The sequence below is a fragment of the Puma concolor genome, chromosome A3, assembly GCF_028749965.1.
Source record: "Puma concolor isolate L17-30 chromosome A3, mPumCon1.1.hap2, whole genome shotgun sequence".
NCBI classification, from domain to species: domain Eukaryota; kingdom Metazoa; phylum Chordata; class Mammalia; order Carnivora; family Felidae; genus Puma; species Puma concolor.
In genome coordinates, this window is record NC_141669.1 from 78,426,717 (window position 1) to 78,450,976 (window position 24,260).

A 24,260-nucleotide genomic window follows, 5' to 3' on the forward strand; every position below is an offset into this window, starting at 1 on the left:
GAACGTCTGACTCTTGATTTCGGCTCAGGTCATGATCCCAGGGTCATGGGATCTAGCTCTGTGTCAGGCTCTGTGCAGAACATGGACCTGCTTAAGATTCTCTCTCTCTCCCCTTCTGCCCCTTTCCCCCGCTCGTGTGCTCTCTCTCTGTCTAAAATAAAAATAAACAAACAAAATAGAAGTTCAAAAAAGGTAAAGGCATACAGCCCCTCCTTACCATCCCACTGTTTCCTTCTCCACCCAGTAAGATCCATTCTCAAAGAGAAGGAGTTACATGTCCAGAGGGCCTGTGTCTGAAATGCCCTACTCATCGGTGCCTACGATAGAGGTTCCTAGTGTCTGAACAACCTACACAGCCCCACACACACTCTATAGCACACACCTTTGTCTTGCACCATGACAAGTGATTATGTGGTAGTAACAAGGCTTTAAAATCAGACACCCCATCTCTGCTACTTACCTACTACAGAGCACTGGGCAAGGGACTTCATCTCTTCAAGTCCTATTCCCTTATCTTCAAACAAGTTGGTAGCATGTGCTATTCACGGTCTTTCCAAAAGTCGTGTGTCCCACTTCTTTGCTTTCCACTGCCACTGAGCACACCACTTGTGTGACTTCCTAGACTCTCTAGTTGCTAGAGCAAGAGCTTGGAAATGCTAAGGATGGGAGAGCAGAAGCATGGGAGGGCACTGGTGTTCTTGGTGACATTGCAGTGTCAACCCTGGAACCCTGACTCTGGACAACCGCTGGGAGAGAGAGGCCTTGGGTGGTGTCTCCTAAAGGGTTTGTCCTTGAGGGTTTGTTTCCTCAATTCCTCCATAAGGACTGAGATGAGAGAGCTTTCTCCAGGCTGCAGGACAAGTCCTGGGGAGGATAGGAATCACGCATATTGGATCCAATTGCGAGTTGTTCAGAAGTACCTTCTTGCATCATTTCCCACAAGCACTTGCTCAGTGCCTCTGAGTCCCAGGTGCTATGCTGTGAGTTGGGGACACAGTGGTGGACAAGTCAGATAGGATCCCTGGTTATCAAATGGCCACAGAAGTTCAAGTGAACTCACACTCTGTCAACTTTCTAGATCACTGTGAGCATATTCCCAACTCTGTTTTTGGAAATCCACCAATAATCAACCCAAGGACACTCCTAGAACCCCTATCTTGAGGCTGCCCAAGATGAATTGTTCTGAAGAAAAGTGAATATTTATCTAGTACCTTCTTCATGTAAGAGGTGGCGCCCGTTTTCACCCTTCAGGGAGATTAACTTCTGGGGTGGTTGGCACAGGACAGATGTTTGATCTGAATAGCAAAAGTTATCATGTCCACAGGAACCACAGAGAAGGTCCAGAGCAGCTGAGTTAGCTTTAGGGATGAGGTGACCCTAAAGGTGGTGGGATTCCATCAGGCAGAAGAGAACAGGAGATTATCTACGAGAACAAATGAAGGGACACTGCCCAAAGGGGGAAGAACACAGCTGAGCATGGAGACAAACGACAAATTGGGCCAGAGAGGTGGTTTACAGGCTGATCAGAGGACCTTAAATACCAGGTTAAGGAATTTGGATCACATCATGTGGGCAAAGGGAGATTTTAGGCCAGGAAGCGATGTGACAGAGGAGTTACGGCAAGATTACTTTGGCATCTGTAAGAGGGATGATTAAGACCTTGGAAGGAGCAAATTGAGGCAAGAGCAGCTTCAGAGGTTTTGGAGAGGGGCTCACACCCTCTGGGTTTTATTCCTGGCTTGGTTGCCCTGCTGAGTAAGACTGTACCAACCTGGACTGCCTCTCTCCAGACTCCCTATTATGTGAGAAAAATAACCCCTTACTTTTTTAGGGTTTATTTTAAGTAGCCAAACATAATTCCTAACTGATATATGTGGCAACTCAAATACCTCTATTTCTCCCTCTTTCTATGATCTCACAATCTGGTGCAAGAATGGATTATGCACCTGTTATGTGCTCTTCAGAAGCTGCCCACAAGAACAGCTGAAGAACCCTCAGATTATGCTACCCGGTTGGTCCCAACTCTCAGCCTTGTAGGGACCCCCGTGGCTTGCCTAGATCCTCCAGAGACCAGGAGGCAATGCCAGCTGGAATGACCCCAGGATACCAGATTGCCAGCTGTGAATCCAAGGGAAGAGCCCTAGACCGGCAGTCAAGAGTCCAGGGATTCTGGAAGACCACCTCTGCCACTAATCAGAGCACGACCTTGACCCAGGCATTCCCCACTCCCCTGGGCCTCATTCACCCCTTCTTTAAAATGGAGATTGAGCTAGTGTATCAAATTAGCTTACATTTAGCTGTAAATTATCAAACAAAAATAGCTTATTCAAATGGCTTCAACAATAAGGATGTTTATCACCTGATAAAATCCATAAACAAGACCACTCCAGGGACCGATACGGTCAGCTGCTCACCAACGTCATCAGATACTCTGCAATTCTCCGTGAATTAGTTTTATCCTCCTTCTGACTTCCTTCAGGAGCACAGGGATGACTACCAAAAGTACGCTGCACCACATCCAGGCACATCTCAGCCAAGAAAAAAAGAATCCATCTTTCTTGTGTTTCATTTTTAGGAGCAAGAAACTTCCCCTAACATTTCCCTATCAGACTTCCCTTTACCTCTTATTGGCCAGAAGTGCCTAGTTCCAACCAATCACTGAAAAGGAAAGTGGGATCCCATCTGCTGTGAAGTACTTTGCAGAGCCTACCATGACCAGTACAGAAAGGGAACCCACTTTTCTACAGAAATACCACATGACCCCATGATACAGAGCAGATAAAAGCAGAGGCCTTTGGACTGACGTTAGGATGGGGAGAAGGCTGGAGCCCACCTTCTGTCTTCAGAGTCCCAGTCACAGAATCCTAGAGCTCTTTCCACCAGTATGAAACTACTAGGCTTGAGCTCTAAGGCAGCTTTCCCCACTCAACATTCTGTGGGTCTCTGATTCAAAGATGAATGGCAGGATGGGGTCAATGTGAAAGGGAAAATTACCCACATCCATAGAGGTCGCCCTGAAGATGTAGCCAGTCAAAGGGCGTGGGGGCTTCCTCTGGGTTTGCTATAGCTCAGGAAACTATATGGATTATCCTGCACTTTATACTCATAATAGCAACACCCATCTATATGTTTTCCTGTCTGCCAGGTTCTTGGGCACACATGATCTCATTCAGTCTAAGAAATAGTCCCATAAGTAGTATAAGGCCCAGACAGCTCTACAGTAGAGCGATAGAGATGGAGAAACCAAGGCACAAATCAAGAAGGCATTTGTCCCACAAAACCCAGGCCTGGAGGAGACCAGCCTGGGCCAAGGCTGCCAATTGGGCCTAAGGATGAGTAACACTGAGGGGAAACTGGGGGTCCAAGGCAAAAAAACATAGGCATGATGCCCAGCCAGGGGACTCAGGTCTCTCAATCTCTCTGAGCCCCTCTCCCCTCATCTGTAGAGTGCACCCTCTCAGGGTCATTGGGAGGACTGGGGGAGCCCTCTGGAGGCCCCTGGGTTGTTGAGGAGGGCTGTGGGGTCCTCCTGGCTGAGGCTGCAGACAGCTTGGGGAGGACGAGAGCTGCCTCCTCATCTCTGGGCTATACCTGAACGAAGCCTGGGCCCCAAACGCCCACTGCCACCCCATGCCTGGCCACTGTCTCCTCCCGGGGCTGCCAAGGCAGGGCCCCTGGCCCCGCACCTCCCCCACTCCCTGGAGGCAGGCAGCTGCTAATGGCTCTCCCCACAAGCTGGTTCATTAAAGATTTGTTCTGTCGAGTTGCAATCAAAATAAACAGACCAGCCTGAAAGCCAGGGAACTAAAAACCAATTAAGAGGGAATGGAGATGGAAGGAGGGGTGAGGGCAGGAGGGGAAAAGAGGCCGGGGCTTTCCAAAGACTCAGTTCCCATGGCAGCCAGCTTCCAAAATAGTCTGGGAATGAAAAATAATGAAAACCACTGTGGAGAGCAAAGCAATCCTGGCAGGAGAGTCCCGACCTCGGGATTGGTTAAATCCCCTTGCTCGTGGCTCCCAGAGGGCACCCCAGTGGGTCAGAGCACTGGTGACCTGTCCTCCCTCCCTCCCTGCCCATTCCTCTTTCCCTCCCGAGGTGGTGAATGGTTCAGACCCTCTGCAGGGCCCACAGCCAGAGCATCAAGGTGAGGGAACCACACTCAACCCTGCCCCATGTGGAAACCAGAGAAATATGATGGAGGTGGGAAGGGCCAGGGAGGAGACTGGAGGGGGAAGTTCTGACACCATGAGGCCCCCAGCCCCATTTCAGAGGGCTTCCTGGAGGAGGTGATATTCAGACTGATAACTGAAGTAGGAGAGGGCCAGGAAATGAATAGAAGGAATTGCCGCTTCAGGAAGAAAGAAGAATTGCAAAGGGAGAGTAGGGGAGTGAGAAAAAGAAAAACCAGAGGTTCAGTAGGGCTGACAATTCTTGAGTTAGGCATATTCTGTGCTGAGCTTAGTGCTTTTTTTATGCACTGGATCCTCAGATGCAGGAACCCTGAGAGACTGAGAGTCACAGATGTAAAGGGGGTGGAGCCAGGAGCCCTGCACAAATCTGTGGACCCTGTAACCGCCTTCCTTCCCCTCTGCCTGGAGCCAGGCCTTCTGGGGAGCCCCCAGTTCCCTGTCCCTTCCCTCACCCTGGCGACAGGGGAGCCCAGCGTGGAGTTTCTAGCAGTCATTTCCTACTGATCTCTCCGAGGAGGCCCTGCAGCCCACCGGGAGGCATCACCGTTTAACCATCTCCAGACCCCCTTGTGGTCTGGTTTCTGTTTCACTGGTGAGGCAACAGGAAAGCTGAGATCCTATTAAGCTGACTTGCAGATGCCAAAAAGGAATAACAGCCAAAATTGAGTTAACCCTTGCATACTCCTTTGTCCGCCCCTGCTTCCCGGACCACAGGAATAAGCACTGAACCACATCACTGGCAAGAGAAGCAACACCTCGGCCCCGGGAGAATGGGCACCCGGGTCCGGAAGGCCCCCCGGGCAGGTCTGACAGGTCGGGAGCCTCCTGTGTGGGCATAAGTGTGATAAGGGGCAGTGGCCTGACAACACTTGCCAGGTAGAAGGGCTCCTGGGTAGGAAGCAGGACTGTGCTAACTAGACCCCGTTCTTCCACACAGGAAGGGGCAAGGTGGAGTTCAGCCGCCCCAGGGGCAGTTCTCAGGCACTGACTTTTCACTAGTCTCTCTTTCCAAGAAGCCAAGTCAGCGCCCAGTGGGAACCCACTGGAAATGGGATGCCCCCCAAGGAAGCAAAAGCAGAGCCTTGGCTCCTAACTTAGCACCACCCGAAGGCTCAGAGCAGAATAAGGGGAATGCGGGCCAAAGAAAGAGCACTGGGCTGGGAGTCCAGAGGCTGGCCTTAAGCAGGCGCTCATCCTGTCTTTGGGGTGAAGGAAGCATAGGTTTTGCAATCAGCCCAGCTCTACCTCCTGGGAGCTATGTGACTGTGAGCCAGGGACTCCTCTCTGAGCCTCAGTTACCTCAGCAGCAAATGGGCACAGTAATGCTGACCCCGTAAGGTCTGTATTAGGGTGAAACAAGGTGCCAGAGTACCCTGAACATGCTGGGCAGGGACTAGGAATTCTAGCTTTCCTTTCTCCTCCAGACCTCAGCTCTGCCAGCTGCAAAATGGGATGCCAACCCTCCTAGGTCAGGTGTGTAAAGCACTCAGAAAACCGCAAAGGCCTATAGAGGGGCGCAAGAGGTCTCTGGCTATGGAAGCTGCCAAGAAACCACTCCCTTTCCAGCCCCCATAACCCTAGGCATCTCTTTCATCTGCCATCGGCCATAAGGCCTCCCTCACCCTGCATGGCCTCTTCCTGGGTGGTCTGGAGGAGCTTCTCTGGCCACAGAGAAAGTGTAAGAAACTCAGAGCAAAAACACTAAATTAGAATTATTTTGGCTGTCCCCACCTGTTCCTCTGCTTACTGTTGAAGGAAATGAAGCCCAGGCATAGACAGTGATCCACCTGCAGTCACAGCTTGCAAGTGCCTGGGTTTGGAACCCCAGGGCCATCAACTCCAAGGCCTGTACTCCTGCCCCTGTCTCGTCCCACTTCCCAGTTCATGGGCAGAATGATTCCTGGGCCCAAGACGTCTGTCCAGGCCCTGAGTGAGGAATTTTCAGAGATCTGGAGTGAGTCTCTCCTTCTGTAGGTACTGAGAGCATGGTCCCCTCTCCACCGGTGGGAGAAAGCGACACACTGAGTTACCACCAGCTTCCTTGCTGGCCTATGCCTGTCTGGAAGGAGCCAATGAGGCAGTGAAAAGGGCAGCCTGCCTGGAGGCAGTGACACTCAGGCCTGGGTTTGAATCTGGGTTCAGCTGTGTAAACCTGCATGAGTTCCCCAACCTCTCTGCCTTTTAGTCCCCTTATCTGTCAATTCATAAATCCAGGAGGAATGCTTGTCCCATCCCACAGGCCGCAGGGACATCCAAAGAAGATAACTGATATGTGTTGAAAACTGTCAAACCTTGTTATCATTAGTAATTAGCACAGTCATTGTTTGTGTTTCTAAGCAGCAGATTCACTAAGTGGGTTAAACAGCTTCTCCCTCCCCACTCCTCAGACCTCCCCATCCTGTTGACACTAGTCCTGCTTTGTTCACAGACAGTTGAAAAGGTGACTGCGTGCCCACCCATCAGAACAGCCTCCCCCATCCTGGGTGAGTACCCACAGAGAAACTGAGCGTTGAAAGTTTATCTCATGTGCTGGTTGTCCTGGCCCCAACACAGAGCAAAGGAAGCAAGTGTGGCAGGTATTTTCCCCGTTTTGACTCCCACTAACGAAAAAAGAACAACACATTAGATCAATAGCCACCTGACACATTTTTGTGTAGTGCTTACCACGCACCAAGCACTGTACTTTACACATCAAGTGCTGTGCTGGCCAGTCATGGATATAAAATCCTGGGAGTCTCACTTCACAGCCTGTGATGGAGCAGTGACTTCCTTTGTTACTTCCTTCCTGCCTTCCTTCCCTCACGTTTCCACCTTTGATCTGCAAGCCCACATTTCCACGCAATCCCGGGCAGCAGGGAAGACTGGGAAGCAGGGAAGGCCCCAGCCATCTGAGAGAGGACCCAGGGGACCCAACCCAGTCAGAGCACCAAAAGGGAATGAGGCAGGTACAGAGACCCTGGGCCCAGAGAAGGGCATTTGCTTGGAGATTTTGCCCAAACAGGGAAGCCCTTCTGCCTGGGTGTCCGAGAAAGAATACTTCCCAACCAGCCACCCCCAGACCAACACCACTAAAACTAATACCAGAGGCTCCTCCAACAAGGCCTGGGGCTCCAGGGACACTCAAGGAGTATCGAATCAAACTAACCAGGAAATCAGATGAAATTGAGGCTTCCTCAGACATCTGAGGAAAAGAGAACCCACTGAGAGCAGAGCCAGGTCTTGAGGGTGGAGCAGGGAGTCAGAGAGTGCCCACGACAGCTGAGAGGAGGCCCTAATCCTGGGGGACTCTGAGGAAGTCGTGTCTCCTGAACTGTAGGCACTGCTCTCCCGTGTTCCCAGGGGTCTACAGAGAGATGTGGTTAGCCACTGGGTTCAAAGGGACACTGTGTTTCTCACGGGTCACCCATTCAACTCTTTCAGCCACCCCCATGAAGCAGAAATCATTACGCCCAGTTAAACCTAAAGAACCTTCAGCTCAGAGAGGTTAAATAACTCAGCCTGGATCACACAGTGTCCTTGTCGGGGTCATTTAGCTGTAAAGAACTTATATACTCCTTGTTTAGCAGGATAAAATAACTAGCCAATGTTGTTCCAAGCCCCCACCCCCTCCCCTTTCCTGCCAGGGGAACTCCTGCTGGCCCACTTCTCTGCTTTCCCTTCCCATCCTTGAAAACACCCCTGCCGGCAAAGTGGTTCTTTGGGACTTTAACAAGCAGAATTGTAAGTAAAAGGGACAAGAGAGGAGGATCCAAGAGGCACTGGGGGTAGCCCTGGAGTAGCTGTAAGGTGGAATTATGGGGAGAGGAGAAAGAAGGATTGCGCCCTGAGGAAGCATAGAGGCCGCTAGAGAAGTGGAGGGTAGGCTAGGGAGTATCCCCTTTCATGACTGAGAAATGCAAAGAAAGAACTGAGGTAATAATGACATAACATTTGGTTTCCAAACTCTGTTGTTTTTGTTTTAAGTTTATTCATTTATTTTGAGAGAGAGAGAAGAGCAAGTGGGGGAGGAACAGAGAGAGAGAGAGAGAGAGAAAGACTCTCAAGCAAGCTCTGCATTATCAGCTCGCACCCTGACTGGGGGCTCGATCTTACAAATCATGAGATCGTGACCTGAGACAAAATCAAGGGTTGGACATTTAACCAACTGAGCCACCCAGGCGCCCCCCAAACTCTGTTCTTTTGAACCAATACCACTGAGACTAGACCCCAGGAGTCACAGCTTTGTAGACATTGCATTTGCCGGGCGAGGGGTGATGAGGGAAGAAATGGAAATGGGAACTGAGGCAAAGCAGAACCAGCCTCCTTTCTCAAGTCACCTTTGCCTTCCTTGGTGTGATGCTCTCTTCCTTCCACTCCCTCCATCTCGCTTTGTTCACACTTAGGAATTTCTGTTCCTTTATAACTTTGGCCAGCACACGGCCTTCCATGGCCACCTGTAGCATCTTCTTGGCCCTCTTCTACAATGATGGCAATTCTGCTTGTGTTCCCACTGTGAACTGTCTCATTGCATTCATGTTTCCTGGTTCAAAAATCATTTCCCTATCATTAAGTCTCTTTTTGGAAGCTTTATCTTCAAAGGTTAGCCCTAAGGTGTACCTGACTCTCCACTGTATTTGACTTGTGTGGCTCCATTATCAAGTCGAGGGCTTATGAATCTATAGACTTGTGTGCGGATCCTTAAAGAATTCACAATTATAAATGGTTTATTTTTTATTTTTTTTTAAATTGACTTAAAGGTTTTTTTTAATGTTCATTCATTCTTGAGAGAAAGAGAGAGAGAGAGAGAGCATGAGCAGGGGAGGGGCAGAGAGAGAGGGAGACACAGAATCCAAAGCAGGCTCCAGGCTCTGAACTGTCAGCACAGAGGCCAACACAGGGCTTGAACTCATGTATCAGGAGATCATGACCTGAGCCAAAGTCAGACACTTAACCGACTGAGCCACCCAGGCACCCCAGAATACTATTGACTTTAGGGCCTTCTTGCTGTGGGTGCTTCTCACTCAACAGGAAGCAGGCTGGTGTGGGGAGGGATAAGAGGAAGGGAGGAAGGGTAACAGCAAGGGGACTCAAGTGCAGCCACCTTACTTGGCATCCACTGGAGCCACACAGAACACTCAGGAACCCTGGCCTGACCAAGCTGTGGGAGAGCTGCTGCTCCGTCTCCATTCTGCCCGCTCTCTCTAAACGTCCTCTCTCCTGCAATGCCGTCCCCATTGCATAGGCTCCTTCAAAAGCTAAAAAGAATTTTTCAAGCACCTTCAAAAGATCTTTTAAAAACTTTCTGAGGGGCGCCTGGGTGGCGCAGTCGGTTAAGCGTCCGACTTCAGCCAGGTCACGATCTCGCGGTCCGGGAGTTCGAGCCCCGCGTCAGGCTCTGGGCTGATGGCTCAGAGCCTGGAGCCTGTTTCCGATTCTGTGTCTCCCTCTCTCTCTGCCCCTCCCCCGTTCATGCTCTGTCTCTCTCTGTCCCAAAAATAAATAAATGTTGAAAAAAAAAATTAAAAAAAAAAAAAAAAAAAACTTTCTGAAAAGAGATTTAAATATGGGCAAATGATTTCTAAATAGGGCAACATGGATGATGGGGCCTTTAAGAATAGATTGCTTGGGGTCCCCTCTTTAGGCTTTAAGGAAGAGAAAGTGCTGCCTTCCCTTCTCCATCAGGAAGGAAAGAATAGCTCCTCTCTTTATAAGAGCTGCACAGTCCCCCAAAGGCCACCGACTCTCAGCTCTCCCCGGTCCTTTTATATTAACCAAGGCAATGGGTCTTCCATCCAGGGGTCCAAGCAAGGGCGGACAGCTCCATTTGTACCCAAGGTGAACATACCTGCGTACAGAGCATGGTGCACGAGACAAGATCACAACCAAGTGTGCAGGAGAGATGGATCTGCCCAAGGGGGTATGTGCTGAATCCCGCTGGCATTTTAAACTTCCAGGCCAATTATTTGTTTCCGTCTGGACAGACAGAATGGGCCTTCATGAGGGGCTGTGGATAACCGTGATCACGTGAAAGTGTCAGACGAGCTGCTCTGGACAAGCCAAGGGCGAGTCAGAGTGAAATACCGTGCTTCTCAGCACTTCTGAAGAAAGGCAGCTTTACCACTTTCGAGTAGATACAGTAATGGGAACCAGGTGTGACCAGGAGTGGTCCTTGGGGAACAACTTCGAGGACTAGCTAGGAAGGTGTTGTAACCAGCAAAGTGGCTGTTTATCTGTGAATGGGTGAGTGTATGTGATTTGAAATGTCCTGCTTGAATGTCTCTCCCAACATCGTTTTCTTACTATCTTTTTGTACTTCCATGAGGAAAGATCAGCTAAGCAAAGGCTAGCTTCCTCCCAGCTGTGTCTAAATTACTCCAAACCTTAAATGAGTACCTCTCCCCCATCAAAGATGTTTGCCTGAGTGGCAGCTCACGAGGAAGCCTGTGTTTCACAGCAGGAAGAGGAGTTTAGCCAAAATTTCCGCATGGAGACCACATTGATCCCAGCCCCAATCCATCTCAGAGTGAATGTCTACAGATTTAATTTTTTTTTTTCAACGTTTATTTATTTTTGGGACAGAGAGAGACAGAGCATGAACGGGGGAGGGGCAGAGAGAGAGGGAGACACAGAATCGGAAACAGGCTCCAGGCTCTGAGCCATCAGCCCAGAGCCTGACACGGGGCTCGAACTCACGGACCGTGAGATTGTGACCTGGCTGAAGTCGGACGCTTAACCAACTGCGCCACCCAGGCGCCCCGAATGTCTACAGATTTAGGTGCCCAACGATAGTGGATGAACTTAGCTGAGTTGAAATACTCAGGGGAGAAGGAGGGAAAAGTGAAAGCTTCCCAGCGGGACTGGTCCTGTGTCAGATCCAGTAAACAGGTATTAAAATTGTGAATAATTCAGTTCAGTGACTACTGTGTAACTCATTCTATAGCAGATGCTTTGAGGAACAGCCATGGTCCATGTGATCCAGGAAAGTGAATCTTGTAGGTGAGAGGGGACATTCATACAACAATGGCACAAGGCAAATCGAAGGTAATGCAACAGGTTAGAAAAGAACAGGATTTTACAGTGATGCAGAAGAACAAGATTACTTCTAGTTGGAGAACCACAAGCAGCTCTCTGAAGGAGAAGATTTTTGAGGTAAGCTTTAAAGCTAATTAAAACAAAATAAACCATTAAATAGGCTACGCTGACAGTGGATACATGAATGAGTACAGTTATTTGGAGAACAGTTTGGCAGTATTTCCTATGGTTGAAGATATGCATTCCATCACCCAGCAATTACACATCCGGGTATACATGGTTTAAAAAAAAAAAACAACTCTCACACATGAACTAGACATTCAATGGCACTTTCTATGTAATGTCAAAAAATTAGTAATGACCTAAATGTCCACTAATATATTAAAGGATGAATAAATTGAGGTATATCCATACAATGGACTATTATACATAGGTTGAAATGAATGTACTAGAGCTTTGTGTATCCATGTGGAACAATCTAGAAAGGTTTGTTCAAAGCATTTAAGGCAACCTCTGACCAATCATTAGTTGAGTACTAGGCTGACCAAGCAAAGACTTCAATGGTTGTACACAGGGAATGCAGACTTTACAGAATTAGTCAAGCAAAGTCACGAAACAAACAGCATTGGCCAACAATAACAACATTAACCCATTTAAGGAGAGGAGAATCTGATCTCCAGACTTATCACATTATATTATCTACATCATACTCAAACTGTCAAAATGTAAGGAGAGGGGCATCTGGGTGGCTCAGTTGGTTAAGCGTTGGACTCTTAATTTTGCTCAGGTCATGATCTCACGGTTTTGTGAGTTTGGGCCCCACATCCAGCTCTGTGCTGACAGTGCAGTGCCTGCTTGGGATTCTCTGTCTCTGTCTCTCTCTACACTTTCTCCACATATGCTGTCTCTGTCTCTCTCAAAATAAATGAACTTATAAAAAAATTTTTTTTACTGCAAGGAGAGAATCTTGAAAGAAGCAAGAGAAAAATAACTCATCATAAACAAGAAACTCTATATAGAAACAATTCTATATCCAATAGGACGATCCTTCAAAACTGAAGGAGAAATTAAGATATTCCCAGATAAACAAGTACAACAGAAATCACAATAAATGTATGAGCCAAGACAGCCAGAGATTGTTAAGCTGGAAGTTTTTAATCTAGCTATATGCTATTTATAAGAGACACACTAAAATGCATGGACCCAGAAAAAGTGAAGTAAAGGGATGGAGTTTGATATAACAGAAAAAATAACAATTGAAAGAAAAGTGGTAGAGTAATATTAGTACCAGACAAAATACACTTTAAGGCAAAAGGCATCATTAGAGATGGAGGGTCAATACATACCGATGAAAGGAAATTCACCAGGACGATATGAAAATATAACATGTAGACACCTAATAACATGACTTCAAAATGTATAAAGTTTGACAGAATTACAAAAGAGAAACTGACAATTCCACAATCAAAGTAGATTTCTCTGTCACTGAGAGACATTATTGGTAATGACTTACCTTAATTAGGGGTGCCTGGGTGGCTCAGTCAGTTGAGTGTCCAACTCTCCATTTTGGTCCAGGTCATGATCCCGGGATCATGGGATTGAGCCCTGTGTTGGGTTCTGCGCTGAATGTGGAACCTGCTTAGGAGTCTCTCTCTCACTCCCTTTGCCCCTCTCCCTGGCTTGCACACTCTCTCTCTAAAATAAAAAATAATTAATTAATTAATTAATTTACAATCTTAGTCTAATGGACAAATATAGAACTCTTCACTTAGTCATTGTATTATTCATATTTTTCCCTTGGAACATTTATAAAAACTGACCATGTATTATGTACAAATTAGAAATTGATAGCAAGAATACTTTCAAACTATTATTTTGTAACTTTATAAAAACATTCCTAAATAACTCCTGTGTTAAAGATGAAATTATAATGAATTGAGGAATGAGAAAATATTTAGAACCTAACAGTTAAAATAACAGCATTTCTAAGTTTCTTGAGGCGGTTACAAGAATGATAAAGAGAAAAATGCATTTTCATTTATGGCTCATGCAAGAAAAGCTGTAAAGGTCACAACCTATAAAGAATTAAGTGACCAGCTCAAGAAGTTAGGGAGGAGAGAAACAACAAATAAAGTAGAAGGAAAGAAATAAAGATGAGGACAGAGACTAATGAAATAGAAAATGGGCATAACAAGCATCAATAAAACTAAAAACTGGTTCTTTGAAAAGACTGATAAAGTAGACAAATCTTGGGCAAAGTTGATCAATACACAAGCGATTGTATAAATGGACAATGGTGGAACCACATTCCCACACCAGCAGGGGACCCCATATCCAGTAAGTTACATGTGAAAGAAATAGCCTTCTATCTCGTTTAAGCCATTGTCACTTTCGGTGTCTGTTTCTCCCAATCAAAACTATTCCTAACCAAGACAGAGGGTTCAGCCAGGCCTGGGCTGGGTCTAGGCATCCCAGCTAGGCCAGGCAGGATGAAGATGGTGGGGGACAGTGAGGAGAGCCGGTACCATGGGTGATCAGGTGAAGCTGTCTCTGAGAAGCAGAGGTGACAGATGAGGTCAAAGTCCGGCTGGGCTGAGGTGGCAACTCCGACGGTGGTGACCAGGACAAGCAGTAACCACAGTAAGTGCCATGACTACGTTCAACAGTCTCTCCTGGCTTTACCAGGTGGGCTTATCCCAGGGCTATCTCGTGGAGGCCAAACCCACTGGGCAGGTCTGGTTCCTCTGGGATATGGGTTATGGTCTCTGGCTTGTGTTTCCAAGCCCACCTCAAACTGGTTTAAACAATAAAGACAATTCATTCCCTCATTTAGCTTAGTTTGATCCCACAGCTCAAAGTATGGTAACAAAGATGCACGAAACTGTCCCCACATGGTCTTATACTACCCATCCCTCCAACAGCTCCAGATTCTTCCCCAGTGAGTGAAATGGCTTTAGCAGTTCCAAACTTCCCAGCCTCAGCCCACACCACCCAGGGAGAAAAAGAGCTCCTTCCTCCTTTACCAGTCTAGGGTTTAGTGTTCTCTTATTGGCCAAAATTAGGTCATGTGCTTGTCTCTATGCCAATCAACATGCTGATTGACTTCAGCCAATCAGGACTCTCCTGGAGTCTGCTGGAACTGCTGTTAAGTTGGACAAATTGTAGAGCCTCACTCTCTCCTCATGTACTGTAGAAGCTGTTAATATACCTAACTTGTAATACTTCCAGGTGATAAATAAAATTAGTATTTAGTCACCTAGCACAGTGCCTGACACTGCATCTGATAACTGGTAACCATGAAGCTATTAGCACTGACGCTGAAAACCGGGCTCCATTCCTACCCCTGAGGTGAGAAACTTGGGCTGGGGCTCTTGGTGTGGGGCTAATTCTGAGAAAAGGGAGTGGTATCAACACAAAACTCAACCTCCAGGCGTGGGAGGTAAACTGAGGCTGTACGTCCCTAATACAGCTGAAAGCACAGAATCCAGGGAAGTCCAGTTCTTCCTAATCTTCGTAATTACCCAGAAACCCCAAGGACAAAGGAGCAGAGGCGAATGCGCCCAAACATGACTTTCCTAGGGGGACCCCTCCCCATTATGTGACCTCCCCAGGGATCGTATCTAGGCCTCTGGGGTGGGACTGTCCCATTAAATGGCCACATTCAAAGTAAGAGGAGTAAGGAGGCTACAGAGCTTCCCTCAGGCTTGGCTCATGGTGGGTGACAGGGTCATATGCCCTGACAGGCCTTTACCCAAGAAGAAAAATCTTTCTAATAGCCCAGAAGAATGCCCTAATCTGACATCTCGTTTAGCAGATTATTGGGCCTGGCTTTGATCTCTCCTGGGCATAATGAGTGTGCCTCTCAGGCCAATCAGCAGTCATTAATTAGCAGAACAGCCAGCAGCTGGGCCTGCCCAGGAGCGGGGCCCTTGCTCTTGAGTTGGGAAAGTGAGATGTTTGTGAGCAAGTCAGACCCAGTGTGAAGCTATGGGATCTACCAGGGTCACCAGGACCAGTCAGCCCTGAGGTCTCTCTGGGAAAGTGCCCTAAGCTGGGCCTTCACGTGACACATGTGACACACAATGCCACCCAGGGACTGGGCAGGGAGAGATGGCCTCTGCTCCCTGCAGCACACCACCCGATAGTGAGAATACAGCATAGCAGAGTGGGTGACACCACAGCACGCGCACCACGATGCGCAGGCAGACCACAGAGACCACCTGGTTGTGCGTCTGACCCTCTCCCCCAAGGCCAAATCCTGTCTCTCTGACTTATTGGCTCTCGGCCCCCTTTTCTCCCTCTTCTTGGGCCCTGCCATCCCCCCATGTGGCCCTTTGGGTCCCTGGAAGCTGGTGAGCAAAAGAGGTATTGGGTCCTACGGTTTCATCATCTCTAACAGCAGTGGGACCAGCCTCACATTCCTACCTTAGGGTTAGTGTTTCAACAGAAACTCGACCAAGGATACAGATGAGGAGAACCTGCATTGGTGTTCCCGGCTTAGAGGGGTTAGAGGTAGTGCAAAGGAGACAGAAGCCAGAGACTTGGTGTAGGAAGAGCTGGATTCATACGCCATCCTCTGCCACTCACTAAGTAGCCATGTGACCTTGAGGTAAGTCCCCTTAATTTCTCTGAACAGTAGTGCTGTCCTTTGCATAAAACAGGGTTATTTTCCACAAAGTGACTGCAATATGAACTGTCCTTAGTTTTTGTATAACACCAGTGAGTTGAATGTGTGTTTTAAGTGTTCAAAATGACTAATAAATTTTTTAATCAGTGAAAATGAACATTAAATTTATCTTCATTTCAAAAATTAATGAACAGGTAAAACATTAATAGAAATGTAAACATTAAACTTAATGCAACAGGATACATCATTAGGAGACAAAAATTTTTAAATGATTCAAATAATCATCCATATGAATTATTTAAGGGGCGCTTGGGTGGCTCAGTTGGTTAAACGTCTGACTTCAGCTCAGGTCATGACCTCACAGTTCATGAGTTCAAGCCCTGCATCGCCTGTGCTGACAGCTCAGAGCCTGAAGGCTGCTTCGGATTCTGTGTCTCCCTTTCTTTCTGCCCCTTCCCCACTCGTTTTCTCTCTCTCTCTCTCTCTCTCAATCTCTCTCTCTCAAAAATAAACATTAAAAATTTTTTTCTAAAGGTAACAAGAAAATGTAACTAACTATAAAAATTAAATATTAATTGATCTTACTTAGTACTACCCTAAAAAAATTAAAGAGGTCCTTGTTATGTCATTAAAAATTGCACTTTAACAATTTGTGTACAAATATTTCCCATTGCTTTGGAAGACCTTTCTGGCTCTATACCATCTGGGGGAAGAGCACAGAGAAAATTATAAACTAACACCCAGTATGTTCTTTCTGCACCATCACCACGGGGCGGGGGGTGGGGGGAATCTATCGCGTGTTTAATAAATTTGAGAACAGCTTTTCAAATTTTTTCTGGCAGAAGTGTGCAGAGAATGAGACCTTTTAATCAATAGTAAGCATTCATTTGTTTGTTTGAATAAAAGCCTTCTTTACCCTCACCAGGTATGGATGGAGACTGCCACCCCTTGGTTGTGTCTCTTTCAATGCTCTTGTGTTCTTTGAACTAGAACTAGAGCATATAACTCTGAGTGATTTCAAGTCATATCTTACTGATTTTAGATTTTTAAAAATATGAACTAAGTATTACACTAAAAACCACGGATGTGTGATACTTTAAAAACACAGAGAAACTAATAAAAACTGGCTTTGCAACGACTTGTTCTAGATAGGTGGTTTCCAAATCTTTTCCGCTGTCAGGACCCTCTACTGGGGGACTGGAATGTAAAAACCAGCAAAAGCAGGGTTTTTGAACCAAATGAGCCCTGCTCTCCTCCTTCCTTCCATGGCACACACACTCCTGCACATTAACACAGGGAGCAGGGGATGCCTGAGGGGCTCTGGTGGAGAGGAACTCAACATTTCTGGGGAACTCTGGGAACTTTCCAGCTCTGAACTTCCAAGGGGTCGGGCGTGTGCTGGCTCGCTCACTCCGGCCAGAGGGCCAATGCCAACCTCATCAAGACCTCACAGTTCTTCCTGATTTCCAGGTTAGGGTTCTGATTTCACGAGAATCGCCAGCTCTCTCATCCATCCCCATCACCTCACCCCTCCTCCTTCCTAATCAGCACTGGGCCCTCCTCACCCCTGGAACCCACCTGCTGCAGCCCTCAGTTCCCCTGAGTGGCACAGACGTCCCTAAGAAGGATGCACCTACGGACATGCAGCACCATCTACAAGTCTGCAAAGGAGCTTCCTGGGGCTCATGACTTAGAGATGAGAGACAGTCCTCCCTGGCTCCCTGCTCTGCCCTAGTGCTTTTATTAACTCATTCAGTTCATCCTTTTGATAAAAGTTTATTAAGCACCACTCTATGCCACTGTGCTGAGTTCCAGGGAGACAGCGGTGAGCGAGATAAACAAGATCCCAGTCCTCAAGGAGCTTACGGAGAGATGAACATTATAAGATAATCACTCAATTGAACTTGATACAATGGTGTAAAATGACCCTTCCTTTCTCTGTGACCCTCCTGTGCTCTCCGCAGACACACAAGAAGTGAGATCTAAGGGCCTTTAGGCTACCAACTCACAGCTCTTCTGGAAGTTCTGATAGCCCTAGGGGCCTTGCAAAGGAGCCCAGCTGTCCGAGCAGGTCCTCCCTGGCCACAGGGAGCATGTGCTCAATGGCCAAGTTCAGTAGCCGCACCGCCCCCCCCCCCCACCCCCACCCCAGCCCTGCCTCTCTGAGAGCACCCTCAGGGGAATCTCAAGGCAACCTGCTTTCCCCCACCCCATCCCCACAGACAAATGGTAGTAGCACCGGGGTGGATCCAAATTTTGTGGGGCCAGAAACTTACCCAATTTAGGGGGCCCTCCTTAAGAAGCCAAACAGAAAATCACAAAACTAGGTTAAAAAGTGAACATTTGGGGCTCAGTCAATTAAGCATCCGACTTCAGCTCCGGTCATGATCTCGCAGTTCGTGAGTTTGAGCCCCCACGTCAGGCTCTGTGCTGACAGCTCAGAGCCTGGAGCCTGCTTCGGGTTCTGTGTCTTCCTCTCTCCTCTGCCCCTTCCCTGCTCGTGCCCTGTCTCTCTCTCTCTCTCTCTCTCTCTCTCTCTCTCTCTCTCTCAAAAATAGAAATAAACATTTAAAAAATTTTTAAGTGAACATTTTTTTCTTTAAAATGCTTCTCATTATTTTCTAGAAGTCACATCAACACATTCATTTTTAGAAGGTAACAAATACACAAAAACCAGAAAAATAATATTTTAACAAATGAACTCACTGACACACCTTTACAGTACAGCCCTTACATTTTTGACTGCGTGTTCTCTGACTGCCTCACCATATGCCAACGATTTCATGCCATCTTCTGTGGAGAGTGTAGAACAGCCTTTCCGCCACGGTTGAGTGAAATACGTGCTTTGTCATTCAGAGTTTAGAAAAATTTGTTTCAGCTTTACGACTAATGTCGCGTGAGTTTTTCAGATTGTTGTCAGTTGGGGGTAAACCCCTAACAAGTTTCATATGAGTGGTGAGATTAAAAGAACTTCCCACGGACTAGCTTCTGGCTTAGGACACTTCGAACCTCGTTTCTCAACCACTACCCACACACTTCCCATCCCGAAAGCCCTAAGACCCTCTCAAGCTGCATCACATCAGGTGGGTCAACACCATGGGTCAAATGAGAGTTCCTAGAAATCATTCCTCCTCCAATAACCCTAATGTCACACAGAAGTGCCGAAAGGCCTCCTTCATGGGCTGCATCCACACCAACACATGCCATCCGCCCGCTCCAAATGCATCCATCCCTGACTCGCATTTCCCTAAGCTGGATCCCCAAACTGCCGCCAGTGACCCCACTACCACCTGACAGGAGGGCCAATGTGACAGAGGGTAAGTCAGGATGAAAAGAAACAACAGCCTCAAATGATTGTGGTCGAAATAACGTGCTTTTGCAAGTTTTGCAAAAACATGAGACCGTGCGAAAGCGTGGCCAGGGCCCCTCCCGAGGCCTTGGAAGGACCCAAGCAAGCGAGGGCCCAGTAAGTGCTGCAAAGGGGCACAGCCCTCAGAGATGAAAGAAGCCAGGGGAGTAATTACTGAGGCGGGGGCCTCAGGGCTGCGGCCTCTGGCACAATTATCTTCACAAGTTAAATTAGCCCCCGATAAACCTGTACCTAATAAACGGGGAATGGGGGGGTGGGGGGGGGGGCTGTACCTAATGCCCTCACCCCAAGGCTGGGTCATCAGAGGTTGTTTTTCTCCGCTCTGGGGTTCAGGCCTGTGCAGGCTGCGGGCCAAAGCAGGGCCCGAATGTCACATCTCACAAGCCCCCACGGGCGAGGGCCCACTCTGACTCACGCACCCAGACCCGCCTTTGCCCCCCAAAGCCCTCTCATACTCAGCACCTCATCTGACAGAAACACAAACACACCCAAACACAGGACCAGGCTCTCCCACAGCCTGAGCAGAGGAGGCGCCCTCTTTGCGGGGGGCCGGGCGAGGAAATGGGAGGGCCCTCTCCCTCTGTTCCCCTCTGACAGGGTGGGAGTCACGCTGCTACCATTGTATTCTCTGATTCTATGAAAGCCTGCCTTTCTTCTTCACGGCTCTCGCCCACACCAGGATCCAAGGCTCTGCAGACCTGGAATGCTATCTTGCCCTCTCTCTCTCTTTCATTCCACCTATCTCTTCCATCCGAGAAGCAGGGGTGAGCCCTGGACCCAACAGTGGAACAAGGTGCTGACTCTGATTCATAGCAGAGTCACGCACTGAGCCCCAGGTCTCACCGGCCTCAGGTGACGCAGGCTGGACAGCCAGGTGATGTCACCCACTGGCCCCAGCTTCTGCCCAGGACAAGTGTGGGAAATAGTGCAGGGGTGAGGGGTTGAGGGAGGTCTCAGGGCTCTGGATTTCCAATGGCTGCAAGATTGGCCAAAGTCCTGGCTTAGGGCACAAGTCCCAGGGCTGAGACCTGCCGCACAGCCCCAGCTCCTATGTTCCAGGGCAGCATAAGTCCCAGGTTTTGCCAAGGAGATTGACTGATGAGCCAAGGGTCTTCAGAGAATACCAAGATGGGAGTCAGAGACCTGGATCTCAGGAGTTTGGGAGAGGGAGGGAAGGTAATGGTCATAAAGACTTTTGGGAGGGAGGGTGAGGGAGTTCATCATTCTGAGTAACAAGAACCATGAGCAAGCAGATTAGCCAGAGCTAGCTGGTAGTGGGCCAGGTCTTTGAGGCTCTTCCGCTCAGGAAAACCCTGTTCTCTGTCCTAAGCCGGGGGGGAAGGAAAACAGGAAACACATGTTGTGTAGGGGAGGTTGAGCACCCAGCCCTGAGAAGCCCCCAGGGAGGACCTGCTCCATGGATGGGAGTTTCCCAGCCACACCTGAGGACCTAGCCCTGACCAGCCTTGAGGGAGAAACGTGCTTATCAAGCGTATATGAAGAACTCAGAGCTGCTAGGCCAACATCTGCATTCTTACTCATAAACTCCCGTGCAACCTTGGGCCAAGAGCTTAGCCTTTCTGGGCCTCTGCTTCTTCCCCTGTCAAATGGAGATAATGGTCCCTGCCACTCTCTCTACCTTGCCTGCCTCACTGGCTTTGGAAATAATAAAGCACTACACATGTGGGAACACTATTTCTTCCCTCTGCGTCCTTCAAGCCTCAGCCTCTGGGCCTTAGCCTCCAGAAAGCCTTCTGTAATTGCACCAAATGCAGGGTCTGACTTGCTCACGTCAGCCCCTCCCCTCTGGCCTTCACCGTCCACCCCTCTTTGAAGGGCCCGACACATATTCTGCATCAGACAGAAGTACTGATGTTTGATCCTTTTCTCTACAAAATCATGAGCACACTGAGGCCCAGCAGGCCTTGTTATCCTTCACGCCGTCCTCAGTGGCCGGCGGGTGTGTGAGAAGCTGTGGTGGAGGTACAAGGCGTGGGTCAGATAATAAGATGTGTCCTGCCCGCAATCTCACCCATACCTCTCCCCTCAGTCCAGCCCTGACCACTGGGGACTCAGGATTTGGCCAGCGCAGTAATCTGAGCACATGGGGAGAGCTGCCCAGAAGACCCCAGGAGATCCCTCTGAGACCACTCCCAGCTGCCGTTGGCCAGGACGGAGGGAGCTCCAAGGAAGCCTTAGCTGGTCTGTCTCCCCACACTCTCTTCAGATCCAAACTGTAGGCCTGGCTTGCTCACCGAGCTCTGCTTCTACAAACCAGGCTTGGGTGGTTTGAGGCGGCTGAAGTGGAAGCCCATGGTGTTCACTGTCTCTTTGAGTCTGTCTGCCTGTGTCATTCCCTAGGGAGTGTTGTGGGGTTTTGGCAGGGGTGGGCGGTTGTTTTGCTTTATTTTGTTTTGTTTTCCTCCATTCTTTTTCAGGAGCCCTCCCAGAACCTGGCCTGGCTACCTTGGAGGGCAGGTGGCAGGAAAGTGGGGGCCTGGTGAGGAGAAAGGCCATGTGATGTGGCTGGCTTAGCTCTCCCTACAGAATGGGAACTGGCAGAGATGGCTACCAGAAATTAGTGCTTTCCCTTCCGCCTACCTAGTCTTCATTTGCCAGCCACTCTCGCATCTAGGAGGGGCCATATGACTAGTTCTCATGGCCTGAGTGTGAGCATACGTGGTCACATCAGGCCAGGGTGGTTAAAAGAGGTTGTACCTTCTCCACCTACTCTTCCCTCGTCTGCCCATTGGTTACAAAGAACTCTGAGGCTGTAAAGGTCAGAGCCACTAAGAGCCTAGATCCCTGAATCACTACATGGAAGGCCTCTTGCTGGCCCCCAGGAACACCCACCTCAGACTGTTGTGAGGGAAAATTAAAATCTATTGCATTCAGCCACTGACACTTTGGGATTTGTTTCATCAACAAGTATCACCCAAATTAAGTTGCCTTACAGGAGCAAGACTGCAAGGAAAAGATGGGTTCAACACCCCCACGTCTGCCAATTTAGGACTTGGGATATAATATGGACCCATCCCCTCGGCCCTGCCCATTAGCTTGACTCTAGCTAGGAGGGTGATCTGTATTCAGAACTGTCCACTCCTCGTTCATGTTCTGGCTCTGCATCATAAACCCAGCTATCCCCCAAGCCTGCCTATCCCAGGCCCTCTAACATGGGCATCCTGAGCAGATGTCTTCTGGATTCCAACCTTTGGCACCACATCCTGGCCAGTACAGGTCTCTTTTCACTGCCTTGGAGCCTCCCCAGGATTATAGGGTCCCACACTTACCTGGTGCCCTCAGTCCTGCCCCATCCTTCCTCAGAGACTGCTGAGCCCTGTGAAAATCCAGGGGCCAGATCAAGCCATGTCTGTCTATGGCAGGCTCATGGTAGAGTGAATGTCTCTGTGCCTTGTCCTAATTAATCTTCACAATACAGCCTGTGAGGTAGACACCTGGATCACCATCCTGATTCTGTATGGATGCTATAATTCCCACTTTACAGGTTAAGAAGACCAAGGCATGAAGTGGTAAGTAGTTCATTCAAGGACACGTCAGGCCTAGAATCCAGGTCATGTAGACTCCAGAGTCTGCACTCTGAGGTCACTACACTGTGGTGCCTCACAACTGGAGGTGTTCCATAGACATATGATGGATGATAAAAACAAGGCAGACAGATCACCAATGGCCAAAAAAAGGCCCCTGGGTTGTTAGTGTTAGGTGTCCCTAAGACATTCTGAGAGGCCTTATTGGAGGAGCCAGCATTTGGGGTCAAGTCACATGATCACACTGGGCCTGGTTTTCCTTCCAAGATTCTGTCAGTTGCTCAGGGGGGGCATGTCTGTGTGTGAAATCCACATGGCTTGGACATGGAAATACAAAAAGATTCAGAACAGCACTGTCCAATGGAAATATGATGCAAGCCACAAATGCAAGCCAGATATATCATTTTAAAATTTCTAGTAGCTACCTTAGAAAAGGAAAAAGAAACCTGCAAAATTAATAATATATCTTATGTTATCCATTTTATAAATATTACCATTTCAACATGCAGTGTAAAAAAATTATTAATGAGATATCTTACCTTGTTTTTTTGTACTAAGCCTTCAAAGGCAGGTATCTATTCCACATGAATGACACATCTCAATTCAGGCTAGTCACATTCTAAGTGGTCAAGAGCCACGAGTGGCTAATGGCCACTGTTTTGGACAGGGAAGCTCTGGTGAGGGTCTGGGCTTACGAGGTCAGGCCGACCCAGGGAACAAAGCTATAGGACATGGTGGACCTCCCAGACCCAGGAAGGCACAGATGCTTAGGCCTGACTTTGTAGAGAGCTACACAAGTCTGCAAGTAGCATGCAAGGTAATAAATGCAGCATAAACACAAACCACTATGTGTTAAAATTCGGGGAAAGCAGCGGATGGTTTTAATTCACTGCACGATCGGCATGTGTTTGTACTTTCCTATTTACAGTAGGCCCTATAAGGAGGCTTGCAAACAGTTCAAGGAGCGTCAAGGAGCCCAGCACTCAATGCAGCTGTTCTGTGTTCCCTGATTACCCTAGACCCCCAGGTTACAAGCAAGCACAGATTAAACCCAGAATGTTTTCACGACTGAGGAGCACAGTCTATGAAATGCAAAAGAAATCTGAGCAAAGAGCCAGGTTGGGAAATTGTTGCCAGCTGTGGTATATGGGAGCAGGGATGGGGGTGGGACCCCAGAAGGAAGCCCTGAGTCCTGCCCTATATCATCTGGCGTCCCTGTCTAGCCCTGGAGGTACCACCTAGAGAGAAGCTTCAAAACCTCAAGTTGCCCTGCAGAAAGAGAGTGACATTACCTGTCAGAATCAAGTGGAGGGCAGGCTTGTGACCTGTGTGGTCGCACAGGATCCTTCACTTAGAAGGGTCTGTGCTCCGAGAGGCTCCGCACTTGGTTTAATGTTTTGCTGTCACCAGCTTGAAGGTCTCAATAGTTTTTGAACCAGGGGCCCTGCGTTTATATTTTGCACTGGGCCCACATTATTATACAGCTGGTCCTGAGTGTGGGCCACTGCAAGAAACA

General features: G+C 48.4%; 1 long non-coding RNA gene across 1 annotated transcript in view; it reads right to left on the reverse strand.

Moving 5' to 3' along the window:
* The window catches only part of LOC147582554 (uncharacterized), a 99,068-nt gene that overhangs the window by 9,297 nt on the left and 65,511 nt on the right, over nt 1–24,260 (reverse strand). The window contains exon 4 of the long non-coding RNA XR_015249262.1: nt 12,716–12,897. This is a non-coding gene — a long non-coding RNA (uncharacterized LOC147582554). The remainder of the gene's footprint in view (nt 1–12,715; nt 12,898–24,260) is intronic.